We start from the raw sequence: 19,988 nt of genomic DNA on the forward strand, positions 1-19,988 counted from the left end.
TATGTGATAACTGTGCACCTGGGCAACATAATGCCCAATGGGGGAATAGATATTCCCAGATGTTTCCACTGTGTTCTTTGATCCTCCTCCATAGTTCCCTTATGGCTTAACCCAAATAGAACTCCCCACAAGGTTAGGTCATAATATATATAACCCCTTTGGTTAAACAATTGGCAATATATTTTAGAAACAATGGTCCAACCATTCGGTAAAGTAGGGTTCTTGTAGGAGCTAATGTACTGACAAAGATTACACCATAGAGGAAAGTGTCCCTGGATTGTCTGGATTTTGGAAGCCTAGAAGACCTAAATGTGCTTGAAACTAGTTTATCCCTTAATGAAGATGCCTTTTGATATGTATTTAGTGGTTCTGAGGGAATGATTTGGGGATCGGAGGTTAGCAAGTGCCAATAGAAAAAAAGGGTTAGATACCACGATAAAAACTAAATAAATAAATCACAAAAAATATAGCTGCAGCTCAAATTTTCAAGATATCTACAAACACCATAACCAAAACATAGAACATAGCTGCACATAAAGTTAAGCTAAAATAATATAATAGTATATGACAATAAATGACACCAAAAAATCACCATAATAAATATAAAATCATACTCATGAATGAACATGTGGTTAAATAAATGTGTAATATGTGATAAATATGTGATAACAATAATAAATCCTAAAATGAAAGAAATAAAGTAATTATATCAAAAGTCCAGTGAATGAAGTGAAAATGGTGACTTAAATTCTTCTATGCAAACAGAAACACCAGTGGTTGTGAACCTCCACCACACAACATATGCGCTTACCAGAGGGTAAGCGATACAGGGCCTGTAATATTAAATCTGTGGCGTCAAATCTACCTCCAGACATCCATGGCAGGAATCAGCTGTGGTTAAAATGATGACAAGCCAAACGATCCAAACTCAAAAGGCAGACCAGTAAGCAGCAATCACAATCCCAATGAAAAAGGAAAACTCACCATAGTGTAAGTCCATAAAACACAGTTTATTTTATAAACTTTACAAGCTTTTAATATTTCTACAAACGTAAGTGCAATATGTTTGCTTATAAAATCAACTGTGTTTTATGGACTTACACTATGGTGAGTTTTCCTTTTTCATTGGGATCGTTATTGCTCCTTACTGGTCTGCCCTTTGAGTTTGGATCGTTTGGCTTGTCCTCATTTTAATCACAGCTGATTCCTGCCATGGATGTCTGGAGGTTAATTTGACGCCACAGATTTAATATTACAGGCCTTGTATCGCTTACCCTCTGGTAAGCACATATGTTGTGTGGTGGAGGTTCACAAGCACTGGTGTTTCTGTTTGCACAGAAGAATTTGATTAAGTCACCATTTTCACTTCATTCACTGGACTTTTGATATAATTACTTTATTTCTTTTATTTTAGGATTTATTATTGTTATCATGTATTTATCATGTATTACACATTTATTTAATTACATGTTCATTCAGGAGCATGATTTTATATTTATTATGGTGATTTTTTGATGTAATTTATTGTCATAGGCTATTATATTATTTAAGCTTAACTTTATGCGCAGCTATGTTCTATGTTTTAGCAAGTGCCAATAGCTCCTAATATATTTCCTTACTGCCACATGTTAATTATTTTAAGTAGTTATAATTCTTAGGGGTTGTTTCCTAGGTGGATTCCTTTCATTTTTGAACAGTAGATATGTCCAAGAGTGCTGTATGGCTTTATTATAGACCTTCCGCAGGCATGTTTTTCTGTAGCCTCATTCTAATAAACATATTTTTAAATCATTCGCTGCATTCTTGAATTTCTCTTCACCATTACAATTGTGACAAAGTCACAGATATTGTGAATAAGGGCCATCAACACTGGCCATCAACACTGTATTACCTTTAGCTGTCAGTTTTCTAAAAAAAAAAGGTTGCTGGATAATAATCCATTGGCATCAATCTTAACCTCCACATCTAGAAACTAAGTCACCATATGACAGTCAAGTGTCATAGCGAAGGATAGCTTATAACTATTCAATTTCAAGTATTTTAGGCAGTCATGTCGTTTGTCAATACAGCCATTCCAGATTAGAAATATATCATCTATTTATCTCAACCAGGCGAGAATGTGTCCTGAAAAGTTGTATGATTCATCTGACAACAAAAACTTACGTTTCCACTCACCCAGGTACAGGTTTGCATATGATTGGGCACAACATGTCCCCATCACCACTCTCTGTACCTGAAGGAAGTGGGAGTCATTGAACGTAAAAACATTATGATACAAAATCAAGGAATGAATCTGCAATACAAGTACAAAGAGGTCCCTTGAATGCTGATTACTGATACATTTTCAATAAACTGGAGGAAGTGTATTGTGTCCTTAACATGGAAAGGCAGACTTAGTACAAAGGGCTTAAAATTGGTCTACCTATTTGCTTGCATTCTCAGTAATACTCTGATTACTGGATAAAATAGGCCAGCCAGGAGGAGATGAAATTAATTTGTGAACTTTGGGGAGGGTATAAAGGGAAGGGTTTTTTTTGGAAATCTGTTGTAAATGAATTCCAGGTGTATTTGTAAATCACACCATCAAGCAGGAGCATTCGTAATCAAAGACCTATACTCCTTATTAAATTGATCAACCCAAGAATGAGGATTTCCCTTTGGCAGCTGAATGTAAAAAAAATTCAGACAAATCCCCATCCTTATCCATGCATGCAACCTGGCAGGTCAGGGAAGGAGGGTAGGACCCCCCCCTCCTCAATCATACCAGATCATATGCCTTCAACATGGGGGGGGTTGCTTTGGGGCGGGAGATGACAAGGGCCTCTTCCTTATCTTTCCTGGGGGTCTGCAGGCTGGGGGATTTTCAGAATCTGGAAGCCTGGAAGGGGGCCCCCAGATCCCAACCCCAATGTGAATGAGTACCCCCTACTCATTCACCAAAAATGTGGCAAAAGTGAATAGAAATGCAACAAAGGTTTTTGACAAGTCCTTTATCAAAAAAAAAATTTAATTGCCCCCCCCCCAGTATAGATCCCACATTAATCACCAGCCACCGACCTGAAAAAGAAAATTAAAAGAAGGCTCTACTCCTGACAAAAGCTACCGAATGACAGCTCCACCGCCTAAATTAGAGGCATGCTGGGCCGATGACATCACAAGGGGTGGGGCCATACGATGGCATAACATCCAGTACACATTCCCTAAATACCCCATGTTCACTCAGTATTTACCAAGCATTTTCAGCATTTTATGGTAAATATCGAAGAATGGTACAGTTTCAGGATTGCATACAGTATTTAGAGAAAATGTGTCTGGACACCTACATACCACATTCGATCTGGTTCTGTAAATGAGGCCCACTTACACTAACACTAACTGACACTGATACCAGTTTTAAAAAATAAATTTAATTCTACGCAAAATTTGCTGACCATGATCTTTGACCTTGACCCTAAGGCTAACCCTGGCAAACCTTTATCTTGTTATTTTTTTTTATTATTCTTTATTTTTAAAAAAAATGTACATACTTTTCTTCATTTACAGCTTCAGCTTCGTTCAGAAAAGGAAATAAACACAGGGGCGGGCTGACAGTGGCTGATTACTGTGATAGCCAATCAGAGGCTATCACAGCGATCAGGTGATCCAGGACCGGGAGTCCCGGGTCACGATAGTTAGTACAGGACCCAGGGCTCTCCGTGGGAGCCCAGTCTCTGTGCTGGGAGTGAACTGTGCTGTGTACTCCCTGCACAAAGAGAGGTATATGCGGTCCCTCATAAAAATACCCGCTTCAGTGAGGCTGCATACATGCGTACAGTGGGCAAAAAGGGGTTAAACACCCCAAAAGCATTATATATTTTCCAAAAGCTGAGGCGTTCAGACAATATTTGTGAAACTGTTTATCAAATCTACATTTGCAAGAAATAAAATAAAAGACGATGTAGTGTCCAGTAAACAGATATCAAATTGTGTATGTAAAATTTTAAAACTGCGTGCACCAAAAAAAATGGCCAAAAATGTTGTTAGCCCAAATGGTCAATAGTTAAAATTTAAATGCTTTTACAGCTCATCAGCTTATAGTTAACCATAAATAAGAGATCTCAGGTCATTTCGCTGTTCACATTGATTCATGTGTAATGTTATCTCTGGTTACAGACACATGCGCACCATATCCAGATGTGTGCATTTTTGTTGTGCCCAGTTCAACAGGGCTGGTTTTAATTTTTTTAATTCTTTATTCATTTTATTACAATTTTATGATTTTACCCTTTAACTCTATCGATATCATAAGGGAGCTAAAAAGCCCCCCTATATAAAAGCAATAAGCATTTTACAGGTCCCCTTTATGGAGACATTAAGGACCTATAAGACCCTAATATCTCCCCTGCCATTACTTCAGCTAAGTAAGCACAAATCGTGATTGATTAGTTGCTTCCCCAGCCAAAACAGCTAGGGAATGACAGCTCTGAAGCTGGAAATACTCAGAGCTGAGAGCTGAGATCTTTCAGCGTCATACACAGTGGAGGAGACTTTAGAATGGTTGATCCCTGATATCCTCCTGCTCATCTACCTGAAGGTATTTGAGGCATTTGTTGTGATACCAGGCAGGCTCATGCAAAGATTGGGGGGGGGAGGAGGGCAATGCCAGCACTGTAAAACTGAATAAGATCATGGGGCTATACAGCTGCTCTGATCACTTTTGCATTAAAGTGATACTAAACATTTGGCTTAAAGAAAAAATAATAATAAAACAACGTACTTCTTACCTGCTCTGTGCAATGGTTTTGCACAGAGCAACCCCGATCCCCCTTCTCTCATGTCCCTTGCTGGCGTTCCTGGCCCCACTCCCATGCTCAGTGCCCCCAGAGCAAGCTGCTTAATTTAAGATGTATGATTTACATGGCACCGCCCACTGTTCTAAGACCAGAAATAATCCTCCTATTTTTGGGATATGTGATGGAATGAGACATAACAATACCTTCTGTTCCAAGAAGGCTCTACTGTGCTATGCACGGAATTGGTTGGAAGGATTCTTTTTGTTCCTTCTCACCATAACCTTAAAGTGGTTGTAAACTCTCCCCCACAACTTTGTCCCATGCAAATCAGCATAAAAAACCCTAATGAACAATGCTTGTAGATATCTCCTTACTTGCTTAGTATTGTTGTAATCCTTTTTGTTCTTTAGAATGATGTCACTGAGCTTTCCCAGATATACCCTGATTTACAGCACACTCTCTATGTGCTTATCTATCTGTTATCAGGATTTCCTACGGCACACCACTGATATCCTGGGAGGCTGTAGAATCATTCAGAGCTTCCTCCTACACACCATGTGACCATGTGACCTCACATGCAGTGTAAACCTGGCTATTAGGGATGAGCTGAACACCCCCCATTTCAGTTCTCACCAGAACCTTCAAACGGACTTGAAATTCGTACAAACTTTAGAAACCCATTAAAGTGTATGGGACTCGAACGTTCCAAATCAAAAGTGCTAATTTTAAAGGCTAATATGCAAGATATTGTCCTAAAAAGGGTGTGGGGACCCGGATCCTGCCCCAGGGAACATGGATCAATGCAAAAATATTTTTTTAAATGACAGAAGCACTGATTTTAATGACGATTAAAGTGAAAAAAGTGAAATATTCCTTTAAATGTTGTGCCTGGGGGTGTCTATAGTATGCCTGTGAAGTGGCACGCGTTTCCCATTTTTAGAACAGTCACTGCACAAAATGACATTTAATGAAAAAAAAAGTCATTTAAAACTGCATGTGGTTTTAATGTAATGTCTGGTTCCGGTAATACGGATGAAAATCATTGAGAAAAATGGCATGGGTAGCCCCCCCTGCCATTACCAGCCCCTTTGGGTCTTGTACAGATATTAAGGGGAACCCTGTACCCAAATTAAAAAAAGGAAAGGCGTGGGGCCCCCAGGCCCTATATACTCAGAAAAGCAGTATACAGGTGGTGCAAACAAGATAGGGACTGTGTAGGTTTGTTGTGTTAAGTAGAATCTGTTTGTAATTTTGAACTGACACATTTTTAAAGTGTAGCTCCAGTCAAAAAATCTATTTTTAAGTTTTTTGGAAAACATAGGGAAGGGTTATCACCCCTGTATAATTTTTTTGGCTGTCCATCTTTTTTCATCTCACTTCCTGTTGTCTCCTTCCATTTGCAAGTAGGAGACGTTTGTAAGTTGGATGCTTGAAAGTAGGGGCCTGCCCTATATGCTCTGCAGAAATTTGGCCCTAAGGTTTTGGTGTTGCCACAAGTTAACCCTGTAAGCCCTCAAAGTGACTCTTGGAGGGTGCTGGAATGCCCTGCTGTGAACTATTATATCAAGAATTGTATTTGCATGCCATTGTTGAACAGTTGTAGAAAAATTGGGCCTTCGGTGGTTGTGGTGGTGCTGGTGCCACAACACTGTAAGTCCTCACAGTTACTCTCAGTGGGCGCAGGAACGGGCCCTGCTGTGAAATATTATATCAAGAATTGTAATTACATGCACCTGTTCAACAAAATTGGGCCTTAGGCACTGGTGCTGGTGCCATGACACTGCAACCTCTCCCAGATACTCTAGTTGGAGTGCAGGAATGAGCCCTGCTGCAAAGCATTGCATCAAAAATTGTAATTACATACCCCTGTTAAACAGGGGATGAAAAATTGTGCCTTAGCCACTGATGGCGTCACCCAGAACCAAAAATGTTCTTCCAAGCTATCAGCAGGATCATTGAGGAGGAAGAGGATAGTCAGTCAACATAACAGGACAGTCACTCAGCACCAGCATAGGCAGTCATGAAGGGATGTGACATTAAAAAAAAAAAATTGCTAGCAGAGTGTCCGCAAGTACTTGGCTGTGACACACCTAATTTTACACCTTCATTCCTCTCAGTGCAGGTTTCAGAGAGAACTGAAGGTCTAGTGGGGTTGGAGATCTCAGCTAATGAGGAGCAAGGAGAGGTCCGCTTTGTTCTTTGGTGTGGGTCTTTAAGGTACGCTTGCCAACGAGCTGCATGGCAGGTCAACATATGTGGTGCCCAAGCGGCTAATGTTTTGGCCATGCGAGATACGCTTGAGACATATGCTGCAAATCCCAGCGGTGCGATCTGATGCACTCATCTCAAAAAAGCCCCACACCAAAGAACTTTTGGAATAACGCACAGAGGCAGCGCCCTGCACAGGTGGAGCTCTGCGGGGTGATTCAGTCGGTGTGCTGCACTTAAGCCAGCCCCCGGAGGGCATCCTGCCTCGTTGGAGATGTGCCTCCTCCTCCTCTTTCCTATCAGGCACCCACGTGGAGTCAGTGACCTCATCATCCTCTCCCTCTTCATCACTGGAGCAAACCTGGCAGTATGCTGCAGCTGGTGAAACATGACTGCCAGATTTCTGTCCTTGAGTATCCCCTCTCTCTGCACTCATGCTACTGCCTTCCTCTAGCTGGGTATCATTGTCAGAGCCTTCAAAAACTTGGGTATCCTTCTGGAGCATTTTCCACAACACTGTGCTCAAACAGGTTGGGGGACTCCTCCGGAGGACATGGTGGGTCTAGGGAAGGAGTGACTGATGACATTGAGACGAGGGAAGAGGATGCGTTGGCAGCTGCTTTGCTTGTTCCCTGAGCCTGGGTGAGAGAGGATGAGGAGGATGAGGTCATCCACTCTACCAAGTCTTCGGCATGATGGTGTATACTGTGCAGGAGGCACACAGCACCAACTTTAACAGCTGCAGATGCCTGTATTACAGAAACAGAACAACACCAGCAATAAGGGGTATCTTCAGGTGTATACTGTGCAGGAGGCACACAACACCCACTTTAACTGCTGCAGATGCCTGTATTACAGAAACAGAACAACACCAGAAATAAGGGGTATCTTCAAGTGTATACTGTGCAGGAGGTACACAACACCAACTCTAACTTCTGCAGATGCCTGTATTACAGAAACAGAACAACGCCAGCAATAAGGGGTAGCTTCAGGTGTATACTGTGCAGGAGGCACACAACACCCACTCTAACTTCTGCAGATGCCTGTATTACAGAAACATAACACTAGTAATAAAGGGTAGCTTCTGGTGTATACTGTGCAGGAGGCACACAACACCCACTGTAACAGCGCTAGGTTCCCAAGCAAAAATACACTGTTCCTGCCTATCTTGCTCTTTCCCTGTATGCCAACACACTACACAAGGCCACCACGCAGGCATCCTGCCTGTGGCTAATTATTGCTCTCCTCGCTGCCAGCACTGTGATTGGCCAAGCATGCGGGGTCACAGTGCATGCTTGGCCAATCATGAGCCAGCAATGCACTGCAATGGTGTAGTACATTGTGGGCAGTTCGCGCCACACGAATATGGTACGAACGGTCCACAAAGTTCTGAATTCGCCGAGTTCGCTCGTGTTTGAGTTGAACATGTGTTCAAGTCGAACACCGAGCTCATCCCTACTGGCCATTACTGCAGTCTTATCAACTGAAGCTAATAAGACTGACAAAGGCAAACTTTAGACAATGGGCACAATTAAATACTATGAAATAAAACAAGTCAGCTATGAGCAGGGAAGCAGGGTTGCCATAGAAAGTTGGATTGAGAAGGAGGCTTGGTTAACAGTACAGGAAGTGCTCAATGTAAGGGCGGAAGTACACTCCACTATGGACTCAGAAAACAATACTTAAGATGGCACTGCCTAACCCCTGGAAACAAGTTTTTTAAAGTTTCTTTAAACAGTAAGTAATATGCGATTTGGGCTGGATTACAGTGGCTATAGTTTGATAATTACTTATTATAATGGACTAAATGAAAAGAAGCATCAGAGTGGGAGAGTTTACTTCCTCTTTAATGGGTTTATTTTTTCTATGTAGAGAATGAAATGCCTTTTTATTTATTATTAAAGTGGTATGAGTTTTACCTGTAGGGAAGCCTATAATAAGGCTTACCTATAGATACAGTAAATATCTCCTAAACGTGTACCGGAGATATTTACTTTAGAAGCAGCCATTGACATCACCGGTACATACACTCTGAAGGTATGGTATACTCATGACATTCCTTCAGAGCCGTGCCGTAAACAGCAACTCCTGAGCACATGCGCTTGGCCATTCATTTCGCCGAAGCCCACAAACCCAGAAGAAAGATGAGTGAAGATGGAAGTGCCTTCAGATAAGTCTGTCATAATGTGCTAGTATGCAATGCATACTAGCCCTTTTTGACTTAAATTGCCCATGGCCCAATTTTTTTTTTTGACGCAGTTTACTACTGCTTTAAGGGTTTTAACAAGTATATTATATGTATGCATATCTGTTTCAGTATAAGTTACATGTACACTAGAAGGTGACAGTAATAAATAAGCTGATACCAGAGAGCATATATGACATAATTTTGATAATGTGAGAAGAATTCTTTAGAAACATCTATAGGTTATGGTGTCTTTAATGTACACTTCATGTAGCTTAAAGCCTATTGCTTGGAAAGTGATTTGCTATTATATATAGGACCTTTATTACTATACAGTTACAAATATTAATATTACTGTTTTTCAAGAGAACTAATGTTATAAAACCTGAATGCCTTTTTCCTTCAATTAGCAAGATAGATGCTGCAAAAGATATTGGCAATTTAACAGTGAAAAATGTTCTGCTGTGTTGTTTTACATGGAATCAGTCTGTCTGGTAATATGCTCAGCATTTTATTTTCTACTTGAAATAAAATACATAACATGAGGAAATGAGATCAAGGCTGCATTGATAAATGGTTGAATTTAAATTTTTTTCTGCCGAGGTCTCTAAAATAGAACTGTTTAATCAAAGGCTTGTACCAGCTCAGCCCTTCGTAATGTGTCCAGATCTATTCATAATTTTCTACTTTGAATTGTTATTGAGCAATGGGTATAGCTCACATCCTTGTGTGCGCTGGTACAGAAAATAAACATGTTGGCATGATATTTTAAATAATGTATCCACTTAGATCTGCAATTCATTATGTGAAGGATAATGAAAGATTCTTATTTTCTTAAGATGTGAATATATTTGCAGCAGCATGAAAACCCACAGCATTAAAATGCAAACACCTTAGCTGACTTGAAACCAGGGTTTCTGTTGCAAGTAAAGTCAAATATTACATATTAGCCATTACTAGTACCATTTTATTGCAATCAACACTGATTTTTCAAATGTCTGAGTTATAATTTAGAAAGTGTAATATATTAATTCATTATATGATTGCCTAGATATTCTGTACATGTGTGGACTTTTTTTCTAACAATGTATAATCAAATAGTATACATTATTGTGATGACTGCTTGACCGATAACTTTTTCCATTCATTTTTCCGTATGTTCACTAACCATACCTTATAGCGTCCCAAGTAAAATGTGGGATACATGAGCCAAGAACAATTGAGTACTGTCTGTGATACTTTATTTGTACCAATAGCCAGATTTTCAGGACAAGCTTTCAGGATGTTCCCCCCTTTTTCAAGGTCCACGCGGTACTAAAACACAATACACAAATAACTAGCAGAATGTTAATAAGACAACCCCTGACAAAACGGAGGTTCACATTTAGTCCATTTTCTTTTGTGTCAATTAGAATTATCATTCCTACTTCAAACTTTTTCCTTTCCAGAGTAGTTTTGAAGTTCTATTTAAGAACCAAAACATTCATGTCTTCCAATGTGTGGTCCATTGGTGAAACATTATGTCTGATAGGTGTGCAGAAATTATCATACTTATGTTCCTTAATGGTGTGTATGTGCAAAATTAATTCTTTATTAAAATTTCGGTCCTTATAATGATCCTGAAATACTGACGGTTCCCTTTTGTTGTTGGAATATTTCTTTTAGCATTTCATTCTGTTATGATGGATTGCAAATATTTGATTATTTTTCTTATCCCTTCTAGTGCTGGAATTATATGTGGTTACTAGAGGTACATTTTTTTTTTTTGGGGGGGGGGGTTCTTTTTAAAGGAGGAGATTTTCTCTTTAGGTTTTCAGGGCCATGATCACACCTGTATTGATGGTTTTGTCCTTATGGAATGAGTCTGCTAGTACACTGAGATGTTAATTTCTGTTTTCTGGGTCTGAGCATATTCGGTGGTACCTGATGGTCTGGCTGGAACAGTGGAGATAAGTATATCAGTGATATAAATGAATAAGTTAAGTCGCGCTATGGAAAAATCACCCTAATTGTATAAAAACAAACAAACCTCAATGTGATAAGAAATTGTGATAAGAGGAAATGTGGAAAAAAATGTGAAAAAATGTTTACAGGGTTAGAGCTGCCTATACCTGAAGCCCTCTCTTCCTTATCAACACTCTCAAGTATATCAGTGAGATGTCATTATTGAAAGTGAAGTAGTTGTGTCTTAAAATCAATTTAATGAACTGTGTCACATCCTCAGCACTGTATTTGTGGTTTGGTGAGGATGGTAAAAATATGCAGCAATACCATACTTGTGAGGGATGTACAGAGATTCTACATCCATGGTGACTAGAAGTTTGTTTGGTGGTAATTGCTGTATATTGATGATCTTGTTCATAAGATCAACAACTGCATCTTGCAGGAAATTGGCAGTATTTATGACTAATGGTTTTAACATTTGTTTCTAAAAGATCTGATATTTGTTCACTAAGTGTGTTTACACCTGTTATGATGCATCTGCCTGGATGTTCTGGCTTGTGGATCTTGGACAGCATGTCCTAATTTTCTTGATTAAACAGGTTTGCACTGATAAGTTTTAAATGTACGTGGGTTGGTAGTGTTTTAATGAGACTTTTTAATTGTTGAATAAAATTGTGGGTTGGGTGATAATCCAGTTGTTTATCATAAGTAAAATTTTTCAGTTGCCTCTGGCTCATTTGCATGTATTTGTTTGTATCCATCGCAACAACTGTTAATCCTTTATCTGCTGGTTGGATGGCCTGATTATTGCATAAATCGTGTATAGCCTTTCAGTGTGTGGGGGCTTACCTAGGTTGGAGGCCATAGCACAGAGATGTAGGCTCACCCTTGCAAATAGACACAGCCCACGGTAACAAAGAGATAAGCTACCTGGGCTGTGAATCTGTGCACGGGGGCTTGGCAGGAATTTGCCAAAGGATTGTCCAGGTAAAGCCATAGTCAGGGATTCCAGAAGACAGAATAAACGATATACAAGCCAGGGTCAGTCTTGGAACACTATAACAGGAACACAGGAACCTTTGGCAACGAAAGAGACAAGAGACAATGAACTGACAAAGCCCTTAGAGTGAGGCAGTGCTTTATACCCAGCTGATTGGATAAACTGCCTCAGCTGAACCAGGAGTGAAAGGCACTAATTGCAACAAGATCCAGAGTATGGTTCTAGTATTTTATGCAGAACTGTGCAAAGCTGGAAAGCTGGCTGAAAGGAACTGAGGTGTGGCTCAGAGGCAAGGTAACAGGAGCATTCAACATGTAGTCATAGATTCAATGCCTCTTTGAGCCACTTGGGGTGTGACCACGCCTGGCTGTCTGCATGGCATGGTAGGGACCATGACACAGTGGTGAAAGATTGCATACAGTTTTCTATTTTTGAGTGCATATCAGGGATGTAACTTGCAGTCTGAAGCTATTAATATAGGTGGCCAGTTTGGCATTATGTCTTTGTGGAGGCATAATATTAATGATCTTTTTCTTTTTAGCACATGCTATTGTCATAGGATTGCTATCATTTGTGTTAAAATATTCTTTGAGCCTCAGTCTCCTGAAGAATTCTTCCATATCTGAGAATAATTGAATATTATCCCATATGGTATATATTGTTATTTCTGGTTCAGAAAGTTTGTGATCTGACAGATGAATGATTCCAAGTTTCTCTGTTATGTCCACATTTTCAGTCAGGTCAGCATGTTCACATGGGATACTTTGGGATTCTGGATTGGCTTCCAGGAAACTGATAGAGAAAGTGTAGATGTTGTGTCAGTTTTATGTTGTTTGGGTTATATCCAAAGATTCTGTTCTTGGTATAGTTTCTGGAGTTGTTTTTGCTTCTTTTTCATGACAAGTTTTTGAAGTTGACTTTGTATAGTTTCCATTTCATTTTTATTTTGGCTAGTGTTGGTAGGAACCAATGCTGTTAGGGTTTGACCTACTGCTTTTGTATCCTGATTGTTATTCTTTCACCATACCGTTTGTTCCTGAGGTTGTTCCTTAGTCTTTCTGGTACATTTGAAAAGTTGTCCTGACTATATAGAGTTAAAGCGGGAGTCCGCCTGGAGTCCGCTTTTTTTTTTTTTTTATTAAAGCCAGAAGCTACAAATACTGCAGCTGCTGACTTTTAAAATAGTGACACTTACCTGTCCAGCGCTCCCGCGATGTCGGCACCCGAAGCCGATCTCTCGATCGTCTCTCGGGTGCTGCCGCCGCCATCTTGGGTATGGGAATCAGGAAGTGGAGCCTTTCGGCTTCATTTCCCGGTTCCCTACTGCGCATGCGCGAGTCGCGCTGTGCAATAAGGATGGACCCGCTGCCTCTGGGATCTGTGTGTTTCCCAGCAGGCAGCGGGGGACTTTCGGAAAGGGGCGTAATCTACGCCCCTTTCCACAGAGAGCTATCCTGGAAGTGGGTGCAGATACCTGTACTGTACAGGTACCTGCACCCCCCTCCCCCCTGAAAGGTGCCTATTGTGGCGCCGGAGGGGGGGAGGAATCCAATGAGCGGAAGGTCCACTTTACGGTGGACTTTCGCTTTAAGTGTATTTGCACAAGATTTTTTTTAATTCAGAGGCCATGTGGTATGAGATTCTTATTGCATCTTGAGAAAAAAAAAATGTGACTGTCAATCTGTGTTTCTTTTGTGATCAGGTTGCTTCATGCAGTTATATGCAGTATCTTCCACCATGCTTGAGGTGATTGTAACCATGTTAGTGCCCTTGTCACAAAAACAATTGAGTACTGTCCGCAGTGATGGACGAACTTCTGACGGGACGTTTCGCGAACACGAACCGCGAACGCGAACCGCGAACACGGCCAAAAGTTTGCAAACCGCGAAGTTCACGGCGGGCCCCATTGACTTTAATGTCAGGCGAACCTTAAAAACCTACAGGTCATATTTTCAGACACAAAATACTTACTAGATGTGCACACATAGTCCCACCACATGGACACTGACATAACAAAAGTATTAAGTGAATTTGGGATCGACAACGACAAGCATTATTTTTTTATCTGTGAAATTTTGACAATTCAGGAGCGCATGAAGGCCATGGAGGAGAGGAAAGGTCAGGGCAGGCTATGAAGATGGTGCAGGAGATGATCACCCGAACCGTGATAGAGAGTACTGACACAAGCACAGTTATAGAGAGCACTGACAATAGCACTGAGATAGAGTGCACTGACACCACACCAGCACCGTGATAGAGAGCACTGACACCAGCACCGTGATAGATAGCAGTGACACCAGCACCGTGATAGAGAGCATTGACACCAGCACCATGATAGAGAGCACCAGCACCATGATAGAGACTGTCCCTCAGTCCCTACACTGATAAAAGACAGCTGCAGAATCGGGCAGCAGTCAAGTATAATATTCTTTCTATATTTGAAAGAAAGTAGATTATATGTGTACAACCCTATATACTGTACACCTATACCAGTCCTTAAAAGGACCTTTGTGGACCTAGTAGCTAGTGACTTGCAGACTGTCCCTCAGTCCCTACACTGACAAAAGACAGCTGCAGAATTGGGCAGCAGTGCACTCAGCAATCACCAGCACCCTATATACTGTACACCAATACCAGTCCTTAAAAGGACCTTTGTGGACCTAATAGTAATAGCTAGTGATTAAACTGACTGTCCCTGCTCCACACAGCGTCCTGTCCCTACACTGACAAAAGACATCTGCAGAATCAGTCAGCAGTGCCCTCAGCAATCACCAGCACAGCAGTGCACCACAACCCTATATACTGTACACCTATACCAGTCCTTAAAAGGACCTTTGTCGACCTAATAGCTAGTGATTTGTGTCACTACAGTCTCTCCCTGCTCCACACAGCATCCTGTCCCTACACTGACATGAGACAGAATGTAAAATGGCCGCCAGATCTGGTCTATTTATAAGGTATGGGGAATGTCCAATTGTCCATGTGCTGAAATGTATCAATTGGCTGTCCTATACCCCATGATGGATGTGTCATCATGGGTCAAAGTTCTTTCACAATGTAAACGCATATGTCCACCGGGCGAACAGCGCCAAAAGTCTGCCGGTTTGGCGAATCACGAACATGCAAAATTCACCACGAACTGAACGCCGGGCGAACCGTAAGGCCATCTCTAACTGTCCGTATTACTTTTTGTTATTTGATACACAAGCCAGTAATATTGGTCATAAAGGCGACAAATCACACAACTCATCATCACCATGGCCTAATCTGCCATTTTTTCCTTCACTCAGTCCTTATTGTATGCAGAATAGAAGACAAGCCGTTATGCCACATAAGGGTCTGGTATGAATATTTTGGGGGAACCCCACATAATTTTTTTTTTAATTTGACGCGAGGTTCCCCTTAATATCCATACCAGGGCCTGGTAATTGAATTTGGGGGGAACCCCCCTTTTATTTTTATCTATGACTTTCAATGACTGTTGTTTGTATTACGGGGAGCCGACAATTCATTATAGGCACGAGTGCTTTTAAATGACTTTTTTTCCTGCAGAAATTACACTTTGTGCAGGGACAGTTCTAAGCACGGGAAACATGCGCCACTTTACAAGCATACTATAGACACCCCCCAGGTATGAAATTTAAAGGTATATTACACTTTTATTATTTCACTTTAAGCATTATTAAAATCACTGCTCCCGAAAAAACTTTTTTTGCATTGATACATGTACCCTGGGGCAGGACCCCGGTCACCAAACACTTTTTAGGACAATAACTTGCATATAAGCCTTTAAAATTAGCACTTTAGATTTCTCCCACAGACTTTTACAGGGTGTTCCACGGCTTTTCAAATTTGCCGCGAACACCCCAAATTGTTTGCTGTTCGGCGAATGGGCGAACAGGCAATGACTCGAACTCGAAGCTCATCCCTAGTCTGTAGGTATAGGAAAGGATTACTTTTACCTCATCCTAATCATAACCAAAAGATCAAAATGAACTAAAACCATGTAACCTTAACCCTAAGGCTGGGTTAACACTTATGCAAATTGGAATGCGGGTTTGCCTGCATCCAATTTCCATGTCAGGAGCTTGTGACCCGGCTCTCTATGGAGCCGGTTCAAACAACTCTGCAGCGGCTCTGGTGCAAATTGCACAGGAACCCTGTGTGTCTTTTGAGCAAATTCAGCAAATTAACAAAAGTTGGTTATTTGTGGTAAATAAGCTCTAAATACAATAGCAAGGGGATGAAAAAGCATCACTGGGTTGGTGGTATGGCACTTGTGGTATTGCCCCTAAAGCTAAAAATAGACATAACATGGCAATTAGAAGATCTGAATACTGTACAACTATTCTTTAGACTGGTCATGCTATAATTTTGCATACAGGTGTCAGCAGAGTGTACTTTTTTATGTATAGGGCAGATGCTCCCTAAGCCAAATATATCTCAGTAAAGCAATGCTGAACTGTTAAGTCAAATTCATTTTGATTTAACCTTCCCTTAGATCACTTAACCAGGGTTTGAATGCAATAATTTCATAGATCAAGTTATGATGAATCCATGCCACTATCCTACACTAGCAAAATATGTGAAAAAAAATTCAGTTTAGCTAAAAAGCAAGAAAACAAGAATCCGGGGAAGTCACAAAGGTATCATTTGCATTGCTGAGCTGCCAATTAGGGCAGATGCATTGGGTCAGAGCTTGTTGAAGAAACTTGTATGCATTTTTTTGCTTGATACACTCTCAAATTTTAATTGAACCAAATGGGCTCCTTCAAAACATGTTAAAACACAAATATGTTAAGACTTCTTAGTGCAGGCATTTTCCAACTGATCTGTAACTCAATTTCAGCAGAGTCTCTAAGAAATAGTAAATGCTAAACTACACCTAATGTATGTTTTGACATTTTTGTTGTAGGCACTGCAAAAACCTAGCAGTTTTTAATGCAATTATACTCTATATAATTTTAGCCAGTGTAGTGGATTTTTGCTAGGCCATATTACTGTTGAGATATAGTGTGCCAAGATATTGTGCCTTCTATGTAGGATCCATATCGTCGTTATGTGGAAGCCATGTGCACCTTGCTCTAAAAGCTAGTTGGAAATTAGTATGGGTACCATTTATGCTCAGGATACTTTTTTTTTTTTTTTACCTGGTTAAATTATACAAAGAGCTGGTATTATGGTGTACATTTTACAGATGAAATGCTGGGAACTCCGGAGAGCCCCATGTTAAAAGACCCCAGTATAACCAAAGTATACTAGTAAATGGTTACTTGTTACTGCTACTGCTGCAGTCCTGATGGACAAAGCCAGTAAGAGGAAGAGGAGGAGACTGATGAGAATATGAAGATATTGGGTCAATCCTATAATTTCAAAAAGGGAAGAGAGATGCCAGTTCAGGATCCTCTATAATCATCTCCAGCAACATAAAGAGAAGTTCTTCAACTATTCCCAGATGTCAGTAAATAGGTTAGTACCCTTCTTCCTTCTCCTCTTCCTTCTCATCATCTACTTCCTTCCCTCCTTCCCTCTCTCCTTTCTATCTCTTTTTTCTTTTCACTAGCACTTTTGCCTCTTACCATTCTTTGAATACCCTTCACCCTTGTCACTTACGTTGGTTTTGTGTTTTTATTTCTTAGTTTTGATTAATTACTTGGACTACTTGGTACACGTTTGGAGTGTCAGAACACCACCTTCTGGAATAGTGTGGTGCCAGCTGAAAGATTGCTTGTTACATTAAGGTAAATTTAATTGATATACTTTGTGAAATTTCATGTTTTGCACCATAGTAAGCAACAGTAAACAATACAAGGAATGTAGACAGATATCACACCACAAGTTGTCTTCCAAAAAAGTATTTATTACATATTTTTTTTAAACTTGTAAAAGCTTATCTGCATGTAATTACATATTTTTCAGAAATATTGGAGAAACAATCAAACTTCTTACATCAAGAACAACATCATGAGGGGACAACACTCTCCTTCTCCTTTTATCTTTCCCTTTCTCTCACCCTTCATGCTCCTTCTCCCTTTCATCCTCCCAATCCATCTCTTCCTTCACTCTCTAATTTCCTTTGACTCTCTAACTTCCTCTGACTCTCTTCCTCCCTCTGACTGTCCAACTTCCTCTGACTCTAACTCCCTCTGACTCTCTAACTTACTCTCTCTTACTCCCTCTTCAACGTCCTCTGAGTCTCTTATTCCCTCTGACACTAACTCCCTCTGACCCTCTAACTTACTCTGACTTTCTAACTTACTCTGACTCTCTAACTTACTCTGACTCTCTAACTTCCGACCCCCTCCCCCCCACCTCTTTCTCTGTCTCTTACCTTTTAGCATTAACACACACTTGTGAACATTTTTGAGAATTTCTACAAAAAACAGCACATAAACCTCCACCTCATCCTCACACTCTCTCTCTTCCTCCCCCTTTTTAGATGTATTCCACTGTAACATAATCCACATGTACATGAAACTTTGGTATGGACCAAAAAAGTTAGATAACAGAACATTAATAACTGAAACTCTACCACTCCACCTCATCCTCCCTCTTATCTCCCACTCTCTCATACTCCCACCCTCGCATGTTCATCTCCCCTCTCCCCCTAATCTTTTTTTCCCCCTCTCTATTTCCCTAGTTGAGCCATAAAAAATATGAGCAAATATCAGAATAAACTATTCAAATTTCCAAAAAATAATAAAATAAAAAAAACACATAACGTAAACAAATTCAATATGAATTTTTAACATGAAAGTGGCAGTGCCGTTACCAAGTAATCATCTATAAATTGCCGTAGTAGTATAGCTGGTTGAAGAGATTGGTGGTGTAAGCTGCAAGGCTTTACCATGTGTTGAGGGATGTTGTCTGCAACCTGTTCTGCTGCCCTGATGCTTCACTTCCTGCGAGAAGTAGATGCTTGTCTTTGCATTCTGTTGGAAGGTGTAGAAACGTCATTATCCTCATTATCTGGCTCCTTAGCATATGACTCGTTCAAGGCCTGTAAGTCGATCACCTCACCCTGTACCTCTATAGATGAATCCTCTGAATTTGTGCATGCAAATGATACTCCTTCATCAACGTCAACAGTAGCAGCATGCTCCTCATCCCAACTTGCTTCTATGCTGCAATACAAAAATGTGAAATTGTAACTCTGTTATGAAATACAAAGTATGAAGATGATGGGGGGAGAAGTGAAGGTTAGGGGGAGGACAGGTTAATTAGAGAGAGAGATGGTAGAGTGACCGATTCTTGTATGATAACTTACTTCCTCAATTCTAGAACTGGCTTCAAAAAATCCATCGCTAAAAACAAAAGTCCAGGCGCACAGACCAAAAGCCAAGTGAAAGTCCAAAAGGAAAAATTAAAGTGGTTGTATACTCAGTTTTTTAACTTTTACCTACAGGAAAGCCTATAATAAGGCTTACCTGTAGGTAAAAAAAATATCTCCTAAACCTGTACGGTTTATGAATGAATGAATGAATGAATGAAATACTTATATAGCGCACAATGCGAACTGAATCGCCTCTAGGTTTAGGAGATATTCCCCTCGGTATACGCCGCTGACTGCAGCGGCGCATGCGCACAAGGGGATTCCCGGCCTGAAAATCCGGCAGTGGCCGACCGGCCGGAATGAAATCTCCCGCGCGCATGCGCGGGAGTGACGATATCGCGGCTCCGGCCGCTCACAGCGCCAGAGGCGCGATACCCGGAAGAAACGCATGTCAGCTCCCTCGGCGTGGATCGGGCCAGATGTCGGGGCCTCGTTCTAAGGTAAGTATTTTATAATGAGCTAGTATGCGGTGCATACTAGCTCATTATGCCTTTTGCTTTGCAGGTGTTAAAAAAATAAATAAAAAATTTGCGGGTTTACTACCGC

This window comes from Lithobates pipiens, unplaced genomic scaffold (assembly GCF_037356315.1).
Source record: "Lithobates pipiens isolate NorthernLeopardFrog02 unplaced genomic scaffold, aLitPip1_a1.2 Scaffold_1, whole genome shotgun sequence".
Lineage (NCBI taxonomy): Eukaryota > Metazoa > Chordata > Amphibia > Anura > Ranidae > Lithobates > Lithobates pipiens.